Source organism: Toxotes jaculatrix, chromosome 9 (assembly GCF_017976425.1).
Source record: "Toxotes jaculatrix isolate fToxJac2 chromosome 9, fToxJac2.pri, whole genome shotgun sequence".
NCBI classification, from domain to species: domain Eukaryota; kingdom Metazoa; phylum Chordata; class Actinopteri; family Toxotidae; genus Toxotes; species Toxotes jaculatrix.
This window is the reverse complement of record NC_054402.1, coordinates 9,874,379-9,899,093: the sequence shown is the minus strand read 5'-3', so window position 1 is coordinate 9,899,093 and position 24,715 is coordinate 9,874,379. Positions and strand designations below refer to the sequence as shown.

Below are 24,715 nucleotides of genomic sequence, written 5' to 3'. Positions count from 1 at the left end.
AAGTGGGATGTGTTCAGTATGGCTTCCAGCCTGCTTCCTTAGAGACATTAACCTTAAAGCTGCTTTGGTTATTTTTTTTAATCATCAGTGGATCAAATGGCTAATCTGGCGATTCTTTCATTAAATTAGTTTTTAAAGGACAAAGGCAGCTGTTTAATAATAACAATTGACAACTTTTAGTCTTATTTCTTCATCCATGCCATAGTTAGTTGGCTGCAAGTTTAATGTGTTTTAACACTTGAATTCCCATTGGCAGCTGCCAGGCACATCAGCTCTGCACCTAATGTATTTCTGACATCCACTGTGAGTGGCAGCCATGAGACCTGATATTTGTTGATCTAATGACTAATTCTAGCCCGTTAATGGGAAGGTTTCCCTGCTTCTTATCAGTCCAGGAGAGATGGGCTAATATGGATGGAAATTGCCTCATACAATTACCACCACAAACAGGATTGTTATCAGTGTAATATTAGTCTGTTAGTCATGCAGCTTGATACTGGAATTAATGAGGCAGTGGCAGTGAAACGATGGGCAACAGGACAGACAGGACAGAGTCAGACCCAGCAAGGTGGGCTAAGGTGTTGCAAGGACAAACTACAGACCATCACCTCAAGAGAAAAACTTAGAAAAAAACTTACTGTATCTGTACTAAAATGAATCATAGATATTGCTCTTTGTCCAGTCACTCTGTCATTCTCACTGTGAAGCACACAGCCATACAAACACAGAGGAAAGGCAATGGTGGCATCTCTAATCCTGTAAAAGCAGCAGCAGGAGGGGGAAAGCCTTGTGACAGGAGTGTTGGATAGAAAAAGCTTGCCTACGGCTATGTCTCAGCTTTTGGATACACTGCGCTGGTAAAAAATCATGTAGCTACAGACAGTACACGAGCATACACACATATGCTGTAGAACAGATGCGCATACAAGTACACGCAACACACAGACACACCACATCTTTGGGGTTTCACTGTTCTCAGCCCGCTGTCCCACCTGGATGCTCATGCTGCCTGAGGAGCATGGAAAAAGAAAGGCAGCAGGCAGTGAAAAGCGTTTCACCTCACTGTGGGAGTGGGTGACAGGTCTCAGCCAGCACACACTGGGGAAACTGTTGGGTGCACACACATGCACAGACACCGTGACATGAAAGCAAACAGAAGGGTCTGGCCAAACCTGCATTGCGGTGCAACTACTTGTTAAGAAAAGTTCGATAATAATCCAAGATACAGGGTGATAAACTTGTCTCAGTACACTGTTCATGGTGTGCAGTAAATGGCGGTGAATTAGTAGTCATGCGTGAGATTATGTACAAATTAAAATAAAGTAAAATGATCAGTAAACGCAGGGTGCATCAGCCTGTGCTTGCTGTGGGTTCAATTGCTTACAGGTGTTTGATGGCAGCAAAGTTACTTCAGGTCTTTAAACTGTTGCTCCCTGTGCCACAATGCTCTTTAACTGCAATGTAAATTTATTTGCTTGTGTATGTCCGCTCATCTACTCATCCTCTCTTCCTTCCATACTGTTGTATATGACAACTCAGTAAGTAGCACTTGCAAAGGGTGGACGTCTCTTTTGATGTCTGAGGTCTGCACCTAGGGAAAGCAAGCTGTGCTATTTGAAGTTTCGAGGTCTACCGATGGCCAAACCAGAAAGTGACTTGGTGAATTTTAAGTTATTAAGTGTCACACGTATATATCAGCACGATACTACCAAGAAATGCATCACTCTTACTACCATTTGCTGCCAAAACTCTCACCCTAGTGACACATCTCAGCAAAGCATGGATCATATGACAGGGCTGACTGTTCCTGTCATACTTTGATAATAATCATACAGTCACGGCTGATATTTCCAGCCGTCATTTGTAGGTAACATGAAGTTACTTGTCAGAACAACGTAAGTGCATGTTATGAAATGCAATATATGACTACTCTGACACTGTGAGCTTAGTAAGGTAGCATGTGTGTAGCACAGTAAAGCTGTTGGGGAAGATGAACAGACAGGATGACATTTTGATCCCAACACAATTTCTCCAGTCTGGGAGTGGCAGCCAGTTCCAATATAGGACTGCCAAAAAGCACAAGACGTTTTTCTATAAAAAATGATATTAATAAACCCTATATCAGAGTCAGCACACTCACTGCCTTGCCACAGATCTACATGTACACCTTGATAAACAGTTTGGGAAGCCTATGCTTTCCCAGATGTGCTAAACTTAAATGATGCTGCAGCTGGGTTCATATAGCCAACTAAAAGAAGAAAGATGTTTGATGTTTGATGAAATGATGCTGCTGCACTCAAGTTTAGAAAAACAAACAGACAAAAACCACACACACACACACACACACACACACACACACACACACACACACACACACACACACACACACACACACACACACACACACACACACACACACACACACACACACACACAGACAGACACTTACAGGCCAGATAGGTGATATGTAAGAACAATAAATGTCCAACAGAGCTATGATGAGAAACTAGGAATTTACCACAGTTCTGATCAAAAGCAAAACTGATTTTGAACAGTTCAGTCTGGGACACAGGTAATAAATAAATAAATAAACAAACAAACAAACATCATCACATAGAATTTGTTCATGAAAAATGCTAACGTCATTCAGCGCTTTTATTTTTACCCCGCAAAGGAAGAGCGAGTTAACTAAATTTGGCTCATTCTCTCACTGCCGAAGGAAAAGTAGTCAGAAACAGTTTCCCAGGTAACCGCAGGACAAGGATGAAGAAAAGGTAAGGAGGGAGGAGGAGGGAAAATGAGGAGACATGAGCATAAGCAGAAAAGAAGAAAAGAAGACAGAGAAGAAGAAAAGGCAATATTTAAAACAAGTAACTTAACAGGAGACGCTGAACAATACAAGGGAAAACCGACGTGATTTAACTTAATTCCACAAGGTTACCTCAACAGGAAGTCATGCTATCCTTGGGCCTCTTGTATGAGGTCTCATTTCTACAGTATAGGATCATATTCAACAGAACAATTCACAAAAAAAGTCAATCCGCTCTTTCTATCAGCTGGGTGATGAAAACCATGTTCCTTTCTGAAGCCTTGAGGTGTTCAGATTTTACCCTGTCATCCTTTCACACTTAGTATCGCTCTCTTTCACTGTGTCCCTCCGTCTCAGACTAGAGCGAGAGAAGGCAAAGTGTTCTTTGCTTTATATTATTTCATCCCCATTTCTTCTCTGCACTGCCCCAAATGGATCCTTCACACGCTGGAGAAACCTACTTCACAGCTATTCACCAAGGAAACTATTTTTGTGTGTGTGTGTGTGTGTGTGTGCATGACTTGTGTGGTTGCCCATGGACATGCAAGTTCTTATTTATGATAGAGACAGAGAGGGCGGATGTGTTCTTGTTCCACATGGTAAAATTCACCATAATTACAAGTGCAAGATGGTGTTTTATACAGTATGATGATTACAGTGTCAGATCAGTCATAATATCAAAGCCTATTCAAAGCCCTCCTTCCAATCTCAATATAAACTCTTTGTGTCACATCCATCCACCCCCTTTCCCTCCTCTCCCAGCCCGCTCACCTTACATCCCCCTCCCAGGCCCACCTCCTCCCATCTCCTGCACCATTACTACTAATAAAAAGTGCCATAATGCCGGTTAAATTAAGAAAACGATGTTGTTCATGACGGTTATGTGGCTTGATATGATTTTAATGGGCTCGTAAATGTTGGAGTAAATACTTGTCAGGAACAAACTGGCTTCTCACTGGGTCGTCACAAGAATTCATCTCAAGACAGGATTTGTTTCTCAAGACACATGCATGTACAACGTTAAAACTGGTTCATAATGTTATTCTGTGCTTATTTCCCTCATTTTCCATATTGGACATATTGTACATAATATCTCCATGTACTAAATACAGGTTATTTGGATATGTTTAATATTAGTGAGCTTTAATAAGCTTGAGGGTGCAGCTGTATAATGGAAAAATACATTAAAGCTATATCAAAATAAGAATAGACTTTTTATTTTATTTTCACAGGTACATACAATACCTGAATGAAAAAGAATGATGAATATGAAAAAGAACTATTATGAAACACTGACATTTGACTTCTAATGACCCAGGCATCAGAAGTCATAACTTATTGTCATTTACATACATATTGGCTGTTCACCTGACCATATTTGCTCTAAATACAGTAGTTTTTTTGAAATCCCGTGTGGAACGCACCAAATGTTTGGCATAAAACAGAACCAAAAATTAGCTAAATGACTACATAAATTAAAAGTTGTCCTTTGGAGCCATAAACATGTCATAAGGAAGGTGATGATGTGATGCAGATCTCACTTGAAGTAGTTTTGAGCCAAACTCCAAATTAAAGAGGGAATTAATTTTCTTTACAACAAATCTGTCACTTTTTTTAATAGGCTGTGGTCTCATCTTTTGCAAAGGAGCCAACAAACTGAGGGCTGTCTACTTGATTATGCAGCGTATTCCAACTGCCGGCATGCTGTGTTATCATCTGAGTGTGTTTTCTGTTGTATCACACTGTGTTGCAGGCTTCCAAAGCGCCTTTAAGATGGGAGCAGGGGGCACAGTAACACCTGGAGCGTGTTTGGCTCTTTAACAGCCCAAGAACATCTACATAAAACTCCAATTACACACCCTCATAAAAACTCACACAAGCTACAATATATCACCACCTCTAAACGAGATTGATGAGGAATGGAAAGGTGGGTATATTTCAAAAGAGCAAGGAGGACCCTGAAATAGAATGCATCAAACTTTGCCCACCAGCAATTCATGGTTTCTTGTAATTAGAAGGCAACATTAATGCCATATTAATGAGAATCAGCACACACACACACACACACAAACTGAGAGAGAGGGAGAGTAGAAAGACCCAGAGAGAGAGAGAGAGAGAGAGAGAGAGAGAGAGAGAGGAAGAGAGAGAGAGAGAGAGAGAGAGAGAGAGAGGCAGAGAGGGCGAGAGTGGAATTAAATCATGACGTCAAATTTATGTCCTGGCCATATTTACTGCTTTAATAAGAGTTGGGTAAGCAAAGAGAACTGCTGGAGGGCACAGAGCCTATGTCAGCAGATATTCAAACACACACACACACACAAACACGAGCGCACGCACTGACACGCACACGTCCTTGTTGACGTGACCTGTTTTACATATCAGTCTCTTTAACCAACTGGCAGCCTTTAAATCGCCCACCTTTATGCAGCTGCTATATTTACACATTACAGTCATACGAGTGTGCGTGCACGTCCACATACACTCTGCTTCAGCCACACTCCTAACCATCTATAGGGGTCATCCGTAAAAAGCAACAGCTGAAAATGGTGTGTGTGCCTGCATCTTACTCTGAATGCCTATGAGAGAGATAAGAGATGGAGAGATGCAAAAGGAAAGAAAATGTAGGGGGGGTGGAGGGCAAGTGAGAAAATTGGTCAGATCTAATTAAATGCCCCTCAGACATGAGCTGCCTGCAGAAGCGCTCACTGATAAACCCATCCTGACTCTATCTCTATAGTAAACAAAGCCTTAACAATATCGCTCTCATCCTCCCTTTTAACTCACTTGAACGTTCACACCTGCCTGAACACAAGGACAAGAATGCTCATAAAAACATAGTGTATCAGTTTGTGTCCCATACTGTCTGCCACGTAACTCAACCCCAACCATGAAATGGTTCATTTGATGATGCTGGTGGAGGAGGCAGTGGTGTTGGGGAGCCGGAGCGAGCAGCTGGCCACCCCGGCAGCTTGCAGGGCTCAGGGGAAGGCTGTGATATCTGACTGCTAGGTCGAGGGGGGAGGATGGAGGTTGTGGAGAGGGGGGAGGAAGGGAGGAGGGGAGGATAAAAGTCCACTGATAAAAGCCATGAGTTCAGAGCTGGGTACAGAATCTCAATCAGCCCATGATACACCCCCGGAGAAAAAAGGCGGCAATGGTGGTGTGTTTCCGTGTGTGTATCTCTTAAATGTGATATCTGCAGTAGATGGGTGGCTTTACCATCCGCTGGTCTGTGAGCAGCACTGTGGGTAACCTTTGAGAAAATGAACAGCCATTGTGCTATCACAGCATGGTAAAGCTCTGCCACTCATTATACATACTACATACTTCCGCACACAAATGTAAGGACACAGATGACTGGCAACTATACAATTTTCAGTTTAACACAAATATAATCACACTCACAGGCTGCCTACTCAGTTAGAGACCGGTTTCCTCCGGTCCCAGAGAGGCTCAGGTCAAATAATTAACATGCACATCTGGGTATCCCCTCGCTGCCACTGCTGCTGACGAGTGGCATAACTGCATCTGGAGGGAGTCCCCTCGGTTTTAAACATGCTAAATCTGAGACATTTCGATGATACTGTCACTGTGGACAATGACATTTAAGCAGTCAGCAGTACAATAAATCTGTGTCAGTCCACAAGACGTTTATTAGCTTGTTTCATCCTTGTAAATAAGGATGAAACAAGGACCAAATAAAGTTGAGTGTCCATCTCAGTTTATTTTTGCTTTAATGCTGGTCCTGTATCTCTCGTGTGCTCTCTCTCTCTCTCTCTCTCTCTCTCTCTCTCTCTCTCTCTCTCTCTCTTTCTCTCATTTATTTTTTAACTTGGCATTGAGCAGAAGTGAAAAGATTAGTGAATGAATTGAGTTGGAAACAATTCTAAAAATCAGTTAAGTGAATCATAAAGAAAAATGTCAAATATTCTCTATTTCCAGCTTCTCAAAAGTGAGAATTTGCTGTTGTTTTTCCTCTTTGTCATATCCTTGAGAATTATATATCTTTGGGATTTGAAGAGTTGGCTGAACAAAACAAACAAGAAGTCAAAGACAAAGAAGGAATTTTTCCAGTTTTTACAGTTATCTAAAAAACATAGATTGATTAATAATGAAAATAATCATTCAATGCCCTTCAGCAGAATCAAAACTTATTTATGTGTTGAGAAAAACTCAGGATTTTTGGACAGGCATGTGAACAAACAACCAGACTGGTTCTTAAGCCTTAACTTTCCTTCTTGACCTACAAATAGTAAGTAACTCAAGGTCTGCTTATCATCTTTCTCAAGAACTTTCAGCCATATCAGTTACTGAGCTTGCACTTCAACGGGTGCATCTCTGTGAAAAGTGAGAAACTTGGGTGATAAAGATTGTGTGAAACAATGGAAAAAAGGCTAACAAGAGTTGGGATTGTTTTTGTCAGACTATTTCCAAGGTCAAGAATGAACTTTCACTCTTATCTTTTAAGCCAAATAGATGAGCAGGCTTAAAAGTGCTATGAACAAAATCATAACAGCTTTTTGCTAACCTCAAAACTTCACCCACAGGATATTTGTTTGGGCATAAGCTGTCTCTTGTGCAATCATCTTAAAGGTAAATAATGTGTGAAAATCATGATTTGCATCCTGTGACAAATTTGAGTTTTAGGCTCCACAATACATTAGTTCCAAACAATCAAACAAGCTGTGAGACCTGAATTAGCTTTGTTCCTGGCAGAGTGTCTACAGAAGGGTCGGTTCACCCAAATAACAAATTACACACATGACCTTGAGCTGTGTGTGTGTGTGTGTGTGTGTGTGTGTGAAAATAATCTGATAGTCCTCAGTGTTGAGATATGCACCTTTGAGATTTCAGCCTCTTTAAAGTCACAGACCCTTTGAAGCCATGTCTGGTCAAGTCTTCAGATTTTTAAAGCGTCAAACATACGACTCTGATCTTTGGTAATGGGATTCTTACAATTGAGCTTCATACACTTTTAGAAGAAGTTAACATTTTTACAAACTGCAGCTAGTGAACAAGCTGCAAAAAATGACTCTATTCAGTACGTCTTCACTTATAGACACACACACACACACACACCACAAATACATGGACAAAAAAACATTTCCCAGTCTGAAAGCATATTCCATACCCGTGAAGATAAATGTCAGTCAGTGCCCCTCTGTCCCACTGGACAGGGAGGACGGAAAGTTGCATAGGAACAGAGAAGGACAGGAAGGAGGTCTGATCTTTGGCTAGCTGCCCCCTGGGGGCCATAGCCACGGACGGCATGAACAAGGGAATGAGGGCGCAAGAGCGAGACAAAAAGATAGATGCGAGACTGATAAGTCATTTCTCCTTGACATTCAGGGGAGTCAGGGTGCCTGACGTGGAAATAGGCTGTCCAGGGCAGGAGAGAGTCCTCCAAGAGAGAGGCATCACACACCATAATAATGTTCTCTGGATCACATAGACCATGTTATACCTTTGTGTGTCTGTGTGTGTCCGTAGGGTGTGCATGTGAGCAGTCAAGGTTAGAGATCAACCTCAGCACAAGACAGAGACAAGCCCAGAGGCATTCACAGGACAATCACTGCCATCCAGTCGAGCAGACAGACAACGCTGTGATTTGTGTTTGTGTGTACGTGTAATGCATCCATGCACGTGGTATAGGAGATCAACAAGTCTTTATTGGAAAAACGAAGCAGATAAATATGTGTGTGAGCATGATTTGCACCAGTAAACTGTGCAGCGACTCTGTTTATCTTCCCTCTGCCTTCCTCTTTGTCTCTCTGTGAATCAATGGCCTCCAACCCAGCTCTGTCTGACTGGAGAAAATTAAACCAGAGAGGAATGGAAAGGGCAGCAGTGTCCAGACTGGCTGAAGGTTATACAAAGTTGCTACAACCCCTGATCCACCCACTCAGACCTCAGTAAGAGCTGGGCAGAGCAACACAACCAGACAGAGACGAGAGTCAGTGGACAGACAAGGTGATAGATGGAAACGCCACACCAATCTACCCACACTAAGAGAATATGTCTGTCTGAGTTTGTAGGCTGTCTATAGTATATGCCACAGTCTATAGAAGAAATCAGGTGAGATAGCTAATGTAATATTCCACTATTCACAGTGGGCACCTGTGTGCAGTTCCACTGTGGAACTGTATGATTTCTCTAACTGAGCTCAATCTAAATTTCATTTAAATAAAAATTCACTTCAGTTTTGTGGGAAGTCAACTAACCCAGACTGGAGCCACTACTTGATCAATAGACATCCAGTAACAGAGCTAAGATAAGATCATCTCACCACTCAGCATGTGTTTGTTTGACTGTAGGAGAGGGGGGGGGGTACCAGAAGCAAAACTATTACTTAGAGTAACAGACACTGCCCAGCAAAACAGCACATACTTACAACATTTGATTTATTATGAATAAAAGTCACTGAAATGGCTCTGCAGTTTGTTGTATGACTGATCCGGTTAATTCCAAATACAGTATTCTGTTCCGAAATAAACCAAATCAGGAACCTAAAATGACACATGCACATTGTCACTGATCATTGTTTCTGACAAAAAGCAAAAAATCCAACACTGTTTTTTACCCACTGTCCTATCCTCATTTTCTTTATCTTTGTCTAATATCTCGTGATCTGTGAGGAGTGTCAGAGAATGAAACAGAGATAGAGCAAGACAGAAAACAGGAGAGGAAGAGTGGAAGATAGATATGAATCTAATGTCATTGACATTACCCAGGGTTCTGTTGGGATTTTTGAATCAGATTTCCAGGGATGGAGCCCAGATGGACCTAATATTTGCTGATGAAGTTGCAACCTGCACAGCTCAATGAGAAAGCTTGGGGCATATGTCAAGGCAAAGGTGTCCCCATACATACGTTATCTTTATCTTTCTTTATGCCTTTAAGACCATTGTTTCTCCACTGTGACCACTGACTTCAGTACAGTCAAGTGTATCTTAAAGCGCCTCACAATGACGTCAGCATTCGTCCATGGTGGTGCATGCTTGCATTGTAGAGTCTTTTATAGGAAATGTGTGTGAGTATGTGCTTAGTGACTAGCTGCAATCCGCCAGAGGCTAACCAGCAGGAAAGCCTCTAGCTTAGAGGGTGTTGCTTCCATATACACATGGCAACATGCATTAAAGATGAGAGCTGCTCACACCAAATACCAGCAGAGAGTCTCCTTACACTTGTGGACACGTGTAAAACACAAATGTATCATGACATGCACAGGCTTTGGCTCGTCTTGAAGTGTACAGAACCATCATGTGACAGCTCTTAGAGAGAGAGGAGAGAAAAACTTAATTTAGAAAGCAAACAAGCTGTTCACAGCTTCCTCATCTATTATGCAGAGGAGAAAGCCCCAGTGCTTTATCAGTAGCAGAGTATACTGATGTCATCTCGAGAACTGCGCACATACCTGTAAGTATACAAGTGTGCAGCAGCCATACTTTCCTGCATGCGTTTTGCCAATGTGCAATCCTGGGAGTATATGTAAGCTAAAATTCTTGTGTATGTGTGTGTTTCTCATGTTTATACAGGATATGTGGGAAAATCAATGCTGCAGCTCACCCCTATTCCTCCTCACAGACAGATACACAATGACAGACGGGCTTTGGAGGCAGGATGGAGAATCTGATGTAATGTAGCTTCAAACACTCAGAGGGATCAGAAGGAACATCATACACTGTCACAAAAAAAAAAAAAAGCACACACCCTCTTTCCACAGATTACTGAGGGAAACTAGCTCTGGGGGAGAATGAAAGAAGGTAATGAGACAATACAGGTGAAGAGAAAACACACACAAACTGAAAAAATGAGGGAAATACGCCTTTCTTCTACTACAAGTGAGGCTTGGGGACACGGACACACACACAGGGGCAAGAAATTCAGAGAAACTTCTTTGTCCAAACACAAGATTATTATTGAGACTATAGATTTGTCTGGGCCAGCATGGCATTAAGTGTTCCCAGTTTCCACAGTTCTCACCAGAATAGGCTGTTGTGCCAGGCGACTGTGAGCTCAGAGAGCCGTCTGGGAGATCAGGAGCTAAATATAACCAATTAAAGAGCCTCTACACATGCTACTACAGCCACCAGCCCTCCTGTCACTGATACAGACAAGCTCCTTCCAACAGGCCGCTGAATTGTCTTGATTTAGCCCAAGTATGCTTGGCTATACATGCGTGCTGAGATGGAAAAATTACAGAAGTGGCTTTTGATACTCTTAACATCATTCGTGCTGTCTGCCATCCATTGATGTAGATGAGGGTGGTCTGCTTTCCCGTTTATTGACTTGCTATTATCACAAGTGAGCTCAGCAGAACCGAGAACATTAAAGGAACGGTTTAACATTTGGGGAAATGCGCTTATTTGCTCTCTTGCTGAGAGTTAGATGAGAAGTTTGATACCACTCTGATGTCTATACTGTAAATGTGACACTACTGCCAGCAGCCTAAGCTCAGTTTTTTGTATGGATTAAACAAAGAAGATATAACATGCTAATTAGTGTGCTTTAAAGGTGCTGGTAAGCAGATTTTCTCACAGAGCCAGGCTAGTTGCTTTTCCTTGTTTCTGGTGTATGTGCTAGGCTAAGCTAACTAGCTGCTGGTGGTTGCTACATGTTTACCATACGAGCATGAGAGTGGTATCAATCTTATCATCCAACTCTCAGTAAGAAAGCGAATATGCAGATTTTCCCAAAATTACTCCTTTAAGGTCAGACTTTGAGATGCAGTGGAACAAGCTCTGTAGTGCCACCTCTAAAGCAACTGAGAACTAGTTAAAATAAGCCTCCTTGCCTTTGTATCCTTCATATCACAGTCTCATTTAAGGTGGTGAGAATTTGTGGGGTGTATGAAGTTGTCCTATTTGTGTTAGTTATAGAACGGCAGAGGTAGAGGAGACATTAAAGAATTCTAAGAGTAGGAAATGGAATATTTTAGGAGATCACAGGAACCTCATCACAGGTTAATGAGGAGGTAATTACTGCTTTTGTTGGTGCAGAGATGGCAGCATTGAAATTCAGACTCCATTTCAACACACGAAATTACAGATATGCTCTCCTCACACTGCCTGAACTCTATACCCTGCAAAAAATATGTCTATCTGTCCGTGTGTCTGTGTAAATTTGTGTGCTCCATATATCAGTATTCTGACCTTGCCACTATGAAAGGTACACAAGGCACCTGAAATGATTTAATAAGGCCTCATACTTTTTTTGGTTGAAGTGCGGAGAGGAAAAGAAAAAGAGAGAATAAAGTGGAAAGGAGAGAGGGGGGGGGGAAAGAAATAAGGTATGAGAAGTAGAATATGAAACAGAGTCGAAAAATGGTATGTTTACAAGTTTGTCAAGTCTGATTTTATTCTTGGTTCCAACCTCTTAAAAAGCACTTTAAATTCTCCAGGTGTGGATCTATCACTCATTTTGTAAGAGCAGATGTCACATTTGTCAAACAATAATGTCTCCTTTTGCACCAAACTGCTGTATACTTTCTGTGATTTTATGTTAGCCTAATAAAGGACCAGGAAACAGAGAGTGCCTCACGCACCAAGGAGAGAAGTATTTTTGGGGTGACAGACAAGCCAATTAACAGTCAACACACAGAGGGTGTGAGAGAAGCGAGAGAAAGAGATGTAAAAAGGTGCAGAGATTGTAAGATGAGAGATAATTAAAACAGAGCCTGTAAGCCCAGTACAGGGTTCTTCCTCTGTCCTCTTGTACTTTAAATGGACTTTCTACACTTGTGCAGCAATTTTCACCACCAGTTAAGATGGTTAACCACTGCACCAATTAAAGGACAAAAATTTATGAGGATAAAACTTAACTTCCACAAGTCAACTAACTGTCTTTAGTGCTGAGTAAATATAACTTCACCACAGGATAACTTGGATCCCCCAGAATGCCATCTGGAGTTAGTAATTAGCTGCTATGCTGTAATGGTTCTACCGTCCTACAGTATTTAATAAGGGTAACACACTCTCATTGTTGCCTCACTTAAAAGCTTCCATGTGGCCATAAATTGGAAATAGTGAAATTATTTTATGAGTCATTTTTCTTCCTGAAAGCCACATATTACAGTTTTACAGATTCATACCCCCCATTCTTCACCTAAGCGTTTTATCTCCTCATCCCTCTGCCAACCAAGTCTCTTATGACTCTGAGCCAACTTCTCGTTGGACATATATATATAACGATGTATCATGCTCACGTTTTGTGCTTAAAAAATAACTGCAGAAAAAGTGGTGATGCTGCATAATATTCCTTTTTTCTCGCTCTGTCTCATTCACACATGTAATACATACCCTGACTTACTGTACAGCGTAGCTTTGCAACAGATCTCAAAGTATTAGGGCCTGAGAAATGTGAGCTCTCAGTGATGAGATGATGTGCAATGAGAGGTTAACAAGGAGCAGCTAAAACACATGTAGGTTTGAAGACCCTTGGACACTATGTATTCTGTGTACACTAACGCTGACGCAAGAAATCAATTAATCTATCAGTTGCTCGACAGAAATAGAACAGACAACCGTTTGGACAATCTATTGATCGTCTAAGTCATTTATCACGTAAAAAGGCCAAATATAAGTTGGTTAGAAGTTCTCACATGTGAGGATTTGCTTCTTTTCTCTGTTTTATATCAGTGCATATTTAATGTTTTTTTATTTTTTTGGAAAGACAAAACAAGCAGAGAAATCGTGAAGGCTGAGGCTGAGTTACGGAAACCTCTTTGGTCTCTCTTCTTCCTCTTTCTGTCACTCCCATCACTCTTAGTATTTTGAGTTTAACACTAATTCTGCTCTCTTATTTTCTGTTCACTCCGTGGCAGGAAATAGCATCCGCTAAATGAGTGCAGGAGGAGGAACATTTGGTGCATGATATCATTCTTCAAACTAAATGTTTTACTGTAAACAGTATCGTAAACCTCTCTCCCTCACACACACAGACACACACACCATTATGTTTGCAGAGATATAACAGTAAGTCATGAGCAGTCATTAACCATACACAGTGGCTACAGACCAAGAGTGTTTCCTGTTTGCCATTACTGATCAGGCTTTCTGAAATTACCTCATGAGGAGGATCACTGAGGTATTTGTGTTTCACATGAGGAGATCAGGATGATTTATTCAAGACAAGTGACAGTCACCTGGTCCAAGAATCCAAAATATCAGGGATCCCAGCCATCATTATTAACTCCCAGGTTGTTATAATACTATGATACTGTTATCCTTTATCTTCATTTTCTGCCACTGATCCAGTTCTAGGCCATGGTGGTAGCAGGCTAAGCAAGATGCCCCTGAAAGCGTTCTTCCTATCCACTTCTTCCAGCTCCCTCAGGGGGATTACAACTCTTCCCAGTTGGTTACGCCTTTCATTCAACCACCTCAACTGGCTCTTTCAACTGTGAAGAAACTACTGATTCTACTGAGTTACTTCCAGATATCTGAGCTCCTCGCCTTGCTACAAAGTGCCAGCCCAGACATCCTGTGGGGGAAACTCATTTTGGTTGCTTGTATTCACAGTCTCAGGCTTTCAGTCACTAACCAAAGGTCAAGACGGTTGATGAGGGTTGGCACACTGATTCATTAGAGTAATGCCTGTGTTACTGCCAAAAACCCCATCTTACACTGACTTGTGAACAAGACCCAAAGATACTTAAACTCCTTGACTTGGGGCAGCAATTTGTTTTCAACCTAAAGGGGGCAATCCACCATGAGACTTGGAGGCGCTGGCTCTTATTTCAGATGAACTGGAATATGTAATATTCCAATATACAAAAGCAACCTCATGGAATACTGCACAGTATGTCATTGCATAATTTTTGATTATATCATGAAATGAATTGTAATGAAATGCACAACAGTACCATTGTTTTGGCAAGATGCAATATAAAAGAATTTATAAAGAATTTTCTATATAAATTGGTGAGTTTTAAAAGAGGAGCTGCTAAGAGTAGGGGTAATACAAGGAGGACGTAGGTAGTCATGTCTAGTTTTTAGCTCGATATCACAAATTTGGACAAGGAAAACTTCCTCAAAAAAGCCTTTAGGGGAAAAACGGTAGAAGCCTCAGGAAGAGCAACAGAAGAGAGATCCTTCTTGCAGGACACACAGACATGCAACATATGTTGTGTGTAGAGTGACAATGATTTACACCATGTAAAATCACAACATTACAGACTGTAAAGAAGACAGGAGAGAGACACAAAAGCTGTAAGACGACAACAACAAGGTGACATCTTTAGCTTTTGCAGGATGTAGGAAAAGGCACAGAAGGCTCCTACTGCTTATCTAGCTCATGCCAGACAGCGGTAAATAATCCCTCTTAATTTCCCAAAACTTTTCCAATATTTGTATTGTGTAAACAACAAAATGAATCAGCAAACACATTAAGGTGAAATGCTGGTGGGTCTGCTTGAAGCTTGCATTGGTGTTTAACAGTGTAGCAGCTTTGAGAAACTTACAAAAACAGCACAAGAGCAACACAAAAAAGAAAAGTGGGAATTATAGGATTATAAACAGAAAAAAATGAAAGAAAATGTTCTAATTTAAAACTCACCGACAAGGCTGTGAGGTAATTTGAGATTAACCACAGCTTCAGAAACTTTTAGAGGTTCTGATTTCCACAGGGAGAACTTTGCAGTGCTTTAGACAAACTGGTGCTCAGCAAAGGATACGTAACGTAGAGCAGAGACTGACAGTTCTCACCTTTCTGGCTGAATTTTTACAATATGCTTAGGATTGTGATTGGCAGGTTGGAGAGCTGCAGGACATCATTTGCATAAGTAAATAAGGACATCCTGAGCAAGTTCACTGTTACCATGGTGATGGTAGAAGATTATGAGGACTCATTGGGCCAATGTTTAAATTGCCAGAGGGGCAACTAGACAGGTGCTTTGTACGTGGGCGCACATGACACACTCACACACACACACACACACACTTGAGAACGCACATGCACATGCCCGTACAGTACCTTTACAGTTGATGTAAATGCATATGCAAATACAAGTGCTTTCACAGTGGCTTCAAAGATTCAACAATCTATTATAGACAAAGGCACAACTTCAAAGCAAAGGCTCTTGGCTGAAAAGATTCCCCAACACACTGAAAGCACACTCACATCTGAAAACACCAACAGTTTTAACTCACTAACATGTTCACATGGACCGCATTAGAGAAAGGCCTGGCATTAAGCCCACAGCAATCATCTATCTATCTTTTCACTCCTTTAATGTGCTGTTTTCTCTTCTTTGTGATGCAGTAAAGAATGGATATTCATTATGTGCATCAAACTAGAGGACAGTACCTCCTCCCTTCATCCCTGACTCATAGATCAAAAAGACATGAGAAAGGGCAGACAGAGATCAAATGTGCCTGTGAGAAATCCACCCACAGGACATCTCCAGAGCCTCCACCGGTGTACTTAACAGACATATCCAATATTACATATTCACACGTGAATACAAGGACACACACATAAAAACGTGGATGAGTGGTTAAAGGTTAGCTTTGCAGAAGCCAACCTAAATCTCACAAGGTCAGTTTTCAATATGAGATCACAGTCTGAAAAACATCGACTAAGAATTGACTGACCCCGGCAGCTACAAGCCAGATCTCAAAAAGCAAACTCTGAGGAGATAATGGCAAGACTTCCTGCCTCTAAAGTTAATGAAAACTATGATTAAAAATATTTGTTGACAACCTATTTTTCATGACAAAAATAAGACTAAAAAACTAAAAAGTAACCCTTTAAAATGAGAACTATGACGAAATGCTACATTTTTTTGTCAACGAATGAATACTTAATGATAACATGAAAGACAGATGAATCAACACATTTTAATAATGCCTTATTCAACAACTTGCATCTGTGGAGTCATAGCCGTAGCCTCCAAATGCACAGAAGACATAAAAATTACAAATGGATGACAAAAGTAAAATGATTAACGTGACAAAAACTAGACTAAGACAAGCAAAAATCAAATAACAAAATTGGACTTAAACTACTAAACATTAAAGTCGAAGGACCTAAGGCTAAAACTAAATAAAAACCAGTCGCCAAAATGACTACTGTGCTTCACTATTTAACGGTAGCATTGTGGAAATAAGGTGAAGAATGACTTTGCAACTGCATTGGTCAATTCCAGTCTCAGAAGTATTCGGAAAACCATTCTGGTGGTGACAGCTTTGACAATAACTACAGAAAACTCACCAAATCCATTTGAAAATAATAATAATAAAAAAAGGACAAAGTAACAGCCCACTGAGCTGAAATAAAAGATCAGTGGGTTGCTGCAGCAAAGAATCCTGCAGCTGACACACCACCACATTGGCCACTGAAATACTCATTTGCATGCTTATTTAGTATAACCACTTTCAAGATCTTAGCTTTGCCTGGGAGATAGAAAGAAAAATGGATGGACAGATAGAGGGAAAGATAGACAGAAAGACAAAGTAAATGAGGAAAATTGCATGTGTCCCTGTAGGAGCAACCATCATCACAAAAATAATATCACCTTAAACGGCCAGAAAACATTTCATTAATAGCCTCTTTTATCTAACTCCTGCTTAAACATTGTTAGAGCAGCGATAAGTAGCTTGCTTCAATGTTAGTGCACAGGATAATGAGACTAACAGCAGCTAGCCGTCACAGCCTGGACTTTATGATATCAGGAAGGTGCCTCTAGTTTAACACTCATTGAATGGCTCTTCACTTCTTTCTCCTTATAGTTGACTAACCTGTGGATAGTCTTTATTGAAGAAAAAAAAAACATTTGACAGATTATTATTGAAAGAATCAAACTTAACATGAGAAGAAAGAAAAGAAAACACAGGTGCATTTTGTGTTTAGAGGTGTGTTTAGAATCTTTTTAAAAGCTTCCCCTCTCTAAGGGTTCTGTTTAAGTGACAAGCCAGGTTCTAAGGGTTCTGTTTAAGTGACAAGCCAGGTGGCCATGATGAGATCAGAAGAGGAGAAGTGAATACCTAATGGACCCACTGCACAGTTTGAGATAAAACATGTAATTCACATCCTGGACTTCCTTTTCTCCCCACCCTCCATTGCTGTCCCCAGTCGTCTCCACTTACATTTGCAACCTTTTGATTTTACTCGACAACCCAGATTCCTTCTCCTCTCCGAGAATAGCTACCAATTCCTGTCTCCACCACCACCAAGTGTACTGTACACACAGCAGGAATACTGTCAGAGGAGGATTATAATGCCTCTGATCTGGTTAATGCACAGTAATAGTAGATGGCTGATGACCAGAGGAGGGGGAGGAGGTGATGGTGGAGTGAGGGAAGGGGAGTAGGGATAGTGAGGAGTAGAGTTAGATAGGGCTGAACTATTCCAGAGGTTTCCTATCTGAGGGAGGTCAGAGAGGAGATCAACCCTCAACTCTTCTCCTCTCTTCTGCTGCCCTCCTCTCTTTACGTTACTCCTCTCCCCTCCAGGGATCTCATTATGGCAGACTCACTGGCCATGAGGACTGAGCCCATCTGCGTATGAGATGGGCTAAAGAGGGGGACGAGCCCTATATGTAAGAGGAAGGGAGTAAGTGGGGGTGAGAAAGCAGATAGACTGGAAGACATAGTGGAAGAAAGGCTGAGGAGAGAAAAACTGGGAGCTGTAGAATGGGGAGAGAAAGTAGAGGAGATAACTGGAGGGAAAGTGTGTGTGCAGAGAGAAGTGTGCTGTAATAGAACAGTAGAGCATATAGCCTCAGGTACCAGATTGTTATTACTGCTGCAGATGGTTGGGAGAGGCTTCCAGCAGATTTATGTTTTGTTATAGTCTGTGTGTGTGTGTATATATATGTGTCACAACCATGTCTGCATGCGGCTATATGCTTGTTTAGTTTAAGTAATGTCAGCTAAATGGCATGTTTTCTAGATAAATAACCAATTAGAAGCTCAGGGGGAGTTTGCAGTGAGCTACAGCATCCAATCAAATCCCCATACACCAGCTGTAAACTATCGCTCTCATCACACACATTCTCATTTACAGCCTGCTGTAAATATCCAATCAAGTGGCTCAGGATCCTGTGCTCACAAAAACAACAGTAAATGACATAAAGTGAGAAGACTAAAATGAGCTGGAATGCTCACTCCTTTTTCACTCCACATCCTTCCTGTCTTCCCCTTGTGACTTGATCGAGATCTATCTTGCACTCTGCTCTTCTCCACTCGTGTGACGGCTTCCATTGATTTTTTTTGTGGGGCTCATAAGATGCTCTTAATGTGCCGCTGAAGACTGTTGGCGTGTTTATATTTGTGTGCACGAGCTGATATGAGCATGTAAATGTGTGTATCTTTGCAGCTCCACATACAATAGTCAGCATTAGTCTTTGGACAGTTTGGACGGAGACCGTGATGAAGAAGAAATGAGACACTTTGACACACATACCACTGCCTGCGTATACTTTCAATCTCACACCCACACAAATGTAGGCTCACGGAAGCTCTAATGCAGAGTTATTATCCTCATAATCTCCAAAATCCACCACATCTTTTCTCTGTTCTCTCACCTCCTCTTTTCAGCTTTTTAGCCATCCGTCGTTATCTCTGCAGATCCTGGAGACATCAGCTCTCTCCTCTCCTCATTTTACCTCTCTACCATATAGCCATGATAAATCTCTAAGATAACTTCCCGATGGGCTTTCACAAAATCAATGGCTATTTTGGAGCATCACTTTCTAGGCATGAGCTTATTTTCTGGGGAAGGTACAGTATATCTCTAGATTCTCAAATGCTAAAAAAAAAGAAGGAGCCATTTCAAAATAATTTCTGAATCCCAAATAATAGCTTGGGGGTGTCTAGCATGAACGATGAAAGGCAGGGTAAAAAAAATATACTGCATGGGGTGTAATTACTGAGCTGCAGTGGCTCAGATGTATAGTACACATTTTCAATGCAACAATCATGTTTTACTCACCAATCTACAGAGTTTTTCTTTCTCCAGATATCAATTACTACTTTGTTATTTTGATGATTCACAAACATTTATTTTTAAGTTAAGTTTTTTTAAGTGTAGCGATTCAATGGTAACAACAGTTAACTCTATTAGTTAGCTGATAGAGCTAATGCAAATGCTGTAAAAGGCTTGTATATTTACATGTAATGGCTACTTTTATCATGCTAAAAGGCTGAGTCTAATACACTGTTTGGCTGCTTTGCATACATAATTGGAGTTTTTTTTTTTTTTGCTGGTAACCTATAATCCCACAAAATGGAAATGAAATGCAGTGCTCTTTGACCTTCAAAGTAACACTGGGCTAGGTATTCAGCTGGTTAGCTGGACATGTAGGTTGTTTGTCTCTACCCTCTGAGGCGTCTCATTAAATAGTGCCCCTACAGCGGCAGGCGTACTGGACCTTCATTGTCATGGTGACAATATAAATATGATGTTAAACTTATGGAATGATCATGGTATGGTCAGGTTTAGGCACAAAAACAACTTGGTTAGAATTAAGAAATGATCAGGGTTTAGGTTCAAATAAGTACTTCATCAAGGTTAGGGGACCTTCATCATTATGGTCATGTCATCATCCGCCGCTTATCTGGGTCCAGGCCCCAGTTGCGGGGGCAGCTGCTGCCCAGTCAACAATGCACCTCCCACAGGTGGTGAGCCCATGGGAGGTGGTGTCGTCCAGAGTGGGGTTCAAACCCACGACCTGAGAAATTGAATCTCATGCTCTACCAACTGAGCAAACCGGGCGGCCTCATCATTATGGTCAAAATAATAAACACGCATTTATGGTTGTTTAACGGTCATGGTGAAAAGAAACAATAATTATTATTGGTTTCAAATGGGAAATGAACAGGGTTTCCAGTGTTTTGTTGACCCACCCATTCACCCTGACTCTCTCCCTAACAGTAAACAGCATCAACAGCATTTGACAGCAATAAACAAGCAAACAAACAGTGATAATTAGTAGTAAAGGCTTATGTAAGCCTGCGTTGTTCAAGAAACAACAAAAACCCTTGCTGCTATTTGGAAATTTACAGTATACAGTAAATGTGTGTTTATACATGACGGTTGTTAACTTTAGTATGTGTGAGTTCATGTCTGTGTGAATACTAGGACTGAATATTCCTCTGGAGTTTATATTTTGCACGAGCAACCACATTTTCTTCTCTAACGGATACAAATGCGAGAGTTACTGTCTCTCAGGAAGCCAGCTGAGCCTGGTTTTTGAATAAGCTAATAGGCAAATGTCATGGCTATTAAATGAGTTAGGCCCGATCGATGTCAACTCCAGGGCAGAGGTATATAAATTCATTTCAAATGAGACACCAACTGACACCAATAAAACAAGTAATCTGTTAGCATCTGTCTGTAGAAAGGGGAGGGGGGACTACTGTGTGTTTGTGAAAGTGGATGTGCCTGTGTGGAACCAAGAGACAGTGGGAGGGAAAGCGAGGGATGACATAGAGTGAGGGTGGAGAAAAAAAAGGATTAAGGGGGGGTAGAGGTGGAGGCATGGATGAAGCCGTCACTTTGCTTTGTGAGATTCTTGGCAGTGAGAGATGAGAGAATGATCTCCCACGCAGGCTGCAGGAATGCTTACACTAACACTTTCCCTCCGCCTGAGCCCCAGAAAAGGAGGGAAAAATGTGCAACCATGTCACAGAGATAGGAACAGATCAATGTCCACAAACACCGTTAGCAAACAAACACAGCCACAGACACACAAACTTGTGTTAGCACAGCCCAAGCGTAGATGATGTAATGTGTTTTTATCTAAATTTTACATTCAACTCTTTTTCCTTTTTATTTCTCTGCTCTACTGACAGCCCTTCTCTTCTCTTTACCGTCCATCACTGAAATCATTTCATTTATGATCAGGCAACCCAGCAGCAGTATGAGTTTTGCTGGAATCACAGGCTCAGCACTGAAGCACTTCATCGTCATTCTCATCGCCACCACTTTAGCTTTGATCGCTGGTTTGTGTCTCGGAATAAAACTCACCAAACCATCCCAGAGGACCACACTCAACTGTGAGTCCTGGGGATCCACTCAAGCAACAAAGTCAGCACGTAAGGATGCTGGCATGCAGATGCACATTTATAAACTTTCACGTCACACTATAAAAGAGCACAGTTACAAAATAAAACACAGAGCAAACTGCCAAACAATAATCAACATCTGTGCTTATAAAAAGCACCATTGAAATCCACCTTGTGTCCATAACGGGTCTTCATTTATTAGACCTTTCTGCTTTAGGTTCTCAACTATGTCCAACAGCTTATCTGTATTCAAAACCACAGTCAGTCAGTTATTAAGAACCTTGTCAAATTCACTCAGATAAGTGGATATGCAGAATGTTAAGTTTATCCTGGAGGTAAGTAAGAAATATGGCTTGCCTTAAGCTTTTTGCCTTAAACAAAAAAAATTAAGCATTTTGGTGAATGCCAATATTTGAAGTTGCTTAAATGGAGGTTATTTAACCAGGAAATGTCTCATTAAGATGAAAAATCTCTTTTAAAACAAGAGCTTCCTGACCAAGATAGGTAGCAGCACAATTAATAGAATTGCAGACATACATATAACAATTTACAGTGAAAGTAAACAATAAACTACAAAACATAAAATATCAAAAATATTCATTAAATATGCATCACAAGTTTTACCCTTTAAAACAAAATGTATAAAGTGTTAGTTCATGAGCTTTAGAGGTGCTGGTTGTCAGATTTTTTTCCCTTCGTTCAGAGCCAGGCTAGCTGTTTCCCCCTATTTCCACTCTTTGTGCTAAGCTAAGCTAACCATCTCCTGGGTGTAGCCACATATTAAACAGACAGTGACAGTCACATCAATCTTCTCATCTAACTCGCAACAAGAAATCAAATAAGCATATTTCCCAAAAATCTTAAACTATTCCTTTGAGTAGGAATTTTACTGGTTCATAACACAAAATGACCTGAGGGGATTTTATAGCATTACTGATTATGACTTTGCCAGGTGCTGAGGCACTGTATCTGATAAATGCCCACATACTGTCCGTGGTGTTACTCTGCATTTTGGAACAACCCCACAGCCAACCTCTTACACAGTCTTCTACACAGCAATCCCAGCAGGTCAGCCCACATACAGCAGCAGTGTCAGAACTGTCAGACCTATTGATTTACTATCAACGGGCCAGGAAAGACCAGTCCAGGACATGTAGGGCCTGGCCCCTCGGTGTATAAATAATACATTTGGGTCTAGGGTTACAGCAGACCTGAGCCAATCATTTCTGGGCAGGCAATTGCAAAATAGGAAAGATGCACACAGACTGACATAAGAGACATCCTGACATTGATATAAAGAGAGTTGAATCCTGGGAGGTGTTATGAGAGTGTGGGCTGAGGATGTTTTTCTACGTTAGAGCAGATGAGGGAGAAAAACCTCTGTGTTTGCTGCAGTGTCTTATCTACGCGCGTGTGTGTGTGTGTGTGTGTGTGTAGTGTTCAATATCAGAGTTCCATGAAATATGCATGAAGTATGTTTGAGCCCCCCCCCCCCCCCCACCTCAGGCCGTGGCAAGGTCCTTCACATGAGCTCCCATGAACACACACACACATAATGTGGCACCCCGGCCTTACACTGATGAATGTCTGTCCTTCAGAGAGCACAACAGCCACAGAACAGTGACATAGTATGAATGAGGACAGACGAAGAGAGCAAGACAGAGAAAGAGAGCGTGAGAGACAGAGAGGGAAAGAGAAAAGGTGATATATGAAAAAAAGAAGAAAAAAGGTTTTGAAGGCAGAGATGGAAGCAAGAGGAGTGATGCAAGGGAGTGAAGAGGGTGAAGGAGCTAGCATGAAAAACAGCATTACTCCAAAAAAAATTATTAGAGCCCGAAAAAGGTGGGATGATTTGAAAGATAGAACATGATCACAAAATAAATGCATTCCTTTCTGAGAAGTGTCAGACTGACTTTAAGCAATATTTGGCTTACTTTCCATATTCAGAATTAAATGTTAACAACACTACATTGGCGGCCACAGCACTGCAGTTATGTCTGAAGTATTCAGATATAACACCTTAAACAAGAATTGCAATAGTGTAGTCTATCTATGTAAAAGTCATGCATTTAAAATGTAGAAACGTACATAAATATTATTAGCAAAGTGTACTGAAAGTATCAAAAGTGAAAGTCTTCAGTGCTATAAAATTTTATATATCAATGGATTATCATTGCTGATGCATTAATGTGTAAGTAGCATATTACTGTTGCAGCTGGTTGAGGTGGAGATAATTTTAACTACGATATATGCTGTTGGAAATTTTAGCCTATAACAGTGCATCGTATTTTACAACTTGATCATATGTTTTGTGTATAAAATCTTACTCTGCAACTACAGCTGTCAAATAAATGTAGTGGCGTAAAAAGTATATTTCCCCATGAAATATGGTGGAATGTAAAGTAGCATGAAATGGAGATACTAAAATAAAGCACATGAAATTCATACTTAAGAACACTAGTTAGTGAATGTACTTAGTTACAATCCACCACCATTGCATTAGAGGGATTGGATGGGGGGGAGACACTATAAATACATTTCTGAATTCTTAGCATTGTCTCAATATTGCTGATTTATGTTTCCAAGAGAAGTAATGTTGAAAAAAAAAGAAAGTAAGAGGGAAGAGATGTGGTGGGGGTTTCTCTGTCATCTTGGTTTTTAAGTTACAGTAACTTTCTAATTAGGAAGACATTTGCCGCTGTGCTAATGAACAACAAACTCCTTCAAGCAGAACAAACAACGTAAAAACAAAGCACACACACATATACACTCAAAGAGTCTCACCAGGACACCAGCCCATCTGTTTGCTAAGGGGATCTTGCTTTCCTCTGGCACTTCTTAAAAAGAGAGGGAGGAAAAATGCATCCCACACACAGACACACACACACACACACACACT

At 41.0% G+C, this 24,715-nt stretch overlaps 1 protein-coding gene across 1 annotated transcript in view; it reads right to left on the bottom strand.

Moving 5' to 3' along the window:
- schip1 (schwannomin interacting protein 1) overlaps positions 1 to 24,715 on the bottom strand; it is a 190,599-nt gene that overhangs the window by 156,122 nt on the left and 9,762 nt on the right. The gene's annotated exons all lie outside the window — the stretch shown is intronic.